This window comes from Morone saxatilis, unplaced genomic scaffold, assembly GCF_004916995.1.
Source record: "Morone saxatilis isolate NCDOM2014 unplaced genomic scaffold, NCSU_SB_2.0 Contig9, whole genome shotgun sequence".
Taxonomy (NCBI): Eukaryota; Metazoa; Chordata; class Actinopteri; family Moronidae; genus Morone; species Morone saxatilis.
This window is the reverse complement of record NW_023340268.1, coordinates 7,869,362-7,871,544: the sequence shown is the minus strand read 5'-3', so window position 1 is coordinate 7,871,544 and position 2,183 is coordinate 7,869,362.

The following is a 2,183-nucleotide window of genomic DNA, read 5'->3' as shown; positions in this document are numbered from 1 at the left end:
CACACACAGATATATATATATATAAATAAATATATACCCACCCATGACCAGGACATTTTTCCCAGACGGTAGCTTAGATCTTGAATGTGTTGACACCTCGCTCAGGATGGTGGACCTGCAGAGAGAAGAGCCCCGGTTACAACACGGTGTCCATTCATGAACAAACAACGACTGACAGCTAAAAGCGAGCTAGTGCTGCTGTGTCACCAGTGCTCGGCCAGTCTGCTGCTGATGCTAGCTAGCCCCGTTAGCAAGCTAGCTGTCAAAACCATCCTCCTCCCAGCACAATGGACCCCCGATGTGCCCACCGCACACCCCGCTCACAATACCGCAGCGCAAATAACACATCGCCCACCATAAGTCCTGCCCGTCATCCTCCTCCGGGTTGGAGTTCTCCAGTGTGCTTTTAGGTCCAGTTGAGGTGGAGGATAATAATGCACTCCTCCCTGAAGTCGCCATCTTCGCAGGGTTTGTAAACCGAGCAGCAGAGCGCCCGGATGTAGCGGCTTGTGTGCTAACCTAGCCCTGGTGCACCGCACGCCGGGGCCGGGGCGTGGTCCGCCCGCACAAAGCAGGGCTGCTGCTTCCAGACGAACCAAATGATCTCATCCGCAAAGTGACAGACCTGCACTGACCATCCACAGCAGGTTTAAGTGCAGGAAGAGAGGCTATGAGTGGGTTTACTGCACATGTCGAAATAAAATGTGTGACAAGAGGCTGCAATGGGAATTTAAGTATTCAGATTTTATGCAAAGTTTGTGTTAGTTGGGACTGCTAAATAATGGATGGTCTGCTTGTGCAAAATTAAAGGCCAGTATAAAATATTTTTTGCTACAGTGTAGGCTTGTCCTGGCTTTCAAAAGAGCCACACAAATCTGTTTCAGACAAAATATCCTCTTAAAATTGTTGCTTCCTAAATCAATGCCTTGATTTATGAAGAATATGGCACCGGGCCTAAGCCTACAGGATAGAGATAAAGCTGTAATGCCATGTAGGAATTGGATGCACTTCAAGCTGACTAGCCTCTTATGCATAGACTATATGAGAAGTTGAGATAAGTCAGTCATTTTTAGAACAGATTTAGATATAGAATGAATATAATGTAATGCAATGTAATAATAAAACAATAAACAACAAATTAATAAAAGATAAAAAAAAAGAAAACAGCCCTATACAGTTAAATACATTAATTTAATTTTTAAGTGTATTAGAAGTAAGTGAACGTTCAGTGCAATTAAAAAAACAATCAGTATTTATTTGTATAGCACCTGTCCGGTTAGTGCAGTCAATAGTTTACAGCTGACTGATGATAATAAGACAGACCCAAATATAAACTGTAAAACCATTGGAAACCACGATCATGGACAATTTTCATGAAAATTGAATAGAAATACTTAAACCAACAAAATATATTAAAATCATTGAATAATAAAATAAAGACCCATAGTAAGATCTCCTATAGGACCTTATATTTTCTGTTTATTTCAGCAGCAAACCCAACCTCATACACTGAAACGTTTTACACTCATTTGAACCGGTTTAAATGAAGTACCAGGTGGTCTCAGGTGTGCGGTCACCACTTATTATAAAACCACCGAGGCGCATCGCAGCCAATCAAAGCCGAGAACCAGAACATCCATTTTTCATAAGCGTCAGGTGACTGTAACAACCACGAGATGGCGCTGGTGCACTGTGCTCCTGAGGCCGCCGGTCCCTGGGTACGGTGCGCTCTCTGCGGCCCCCGATGGAGCCAGCCACATTACAAACTCCAGTTAAGTGTCCGTCCTCCTCCTCCTCCCCATCTTTCGCCCAGAGTGAACCCAGGCGCACGGAGCGCATCCTCACCGTGCTCGCCTTGTGGGAATTAGAAAGCATCTCTGTTTGGCTGTCAGCGCCAAAACCGACTGAGCTCTGCAGTGTAGAGGGATTGAGGGGAAACATAATACACAAAGAGAGTGAAGAGTGGGAGATGGGTCCGGAGGCGGTGAGGTATCCGTGATTGTCAAGTAAAACGGCGGTGAAGTTCTTCGGCTCCACTCGGATCTTTTCTCCAGGTCGTTGAGGTGAGTTTTCTTTCCGCAGGAGATGGGAGTCCGGATGGTGCATGTCTTACCTGGTGCATGAGAGCTGTAGCTATAGGCTATTACAAAACATTTGCCCTGGACATTTTTCTGTATTGTGCT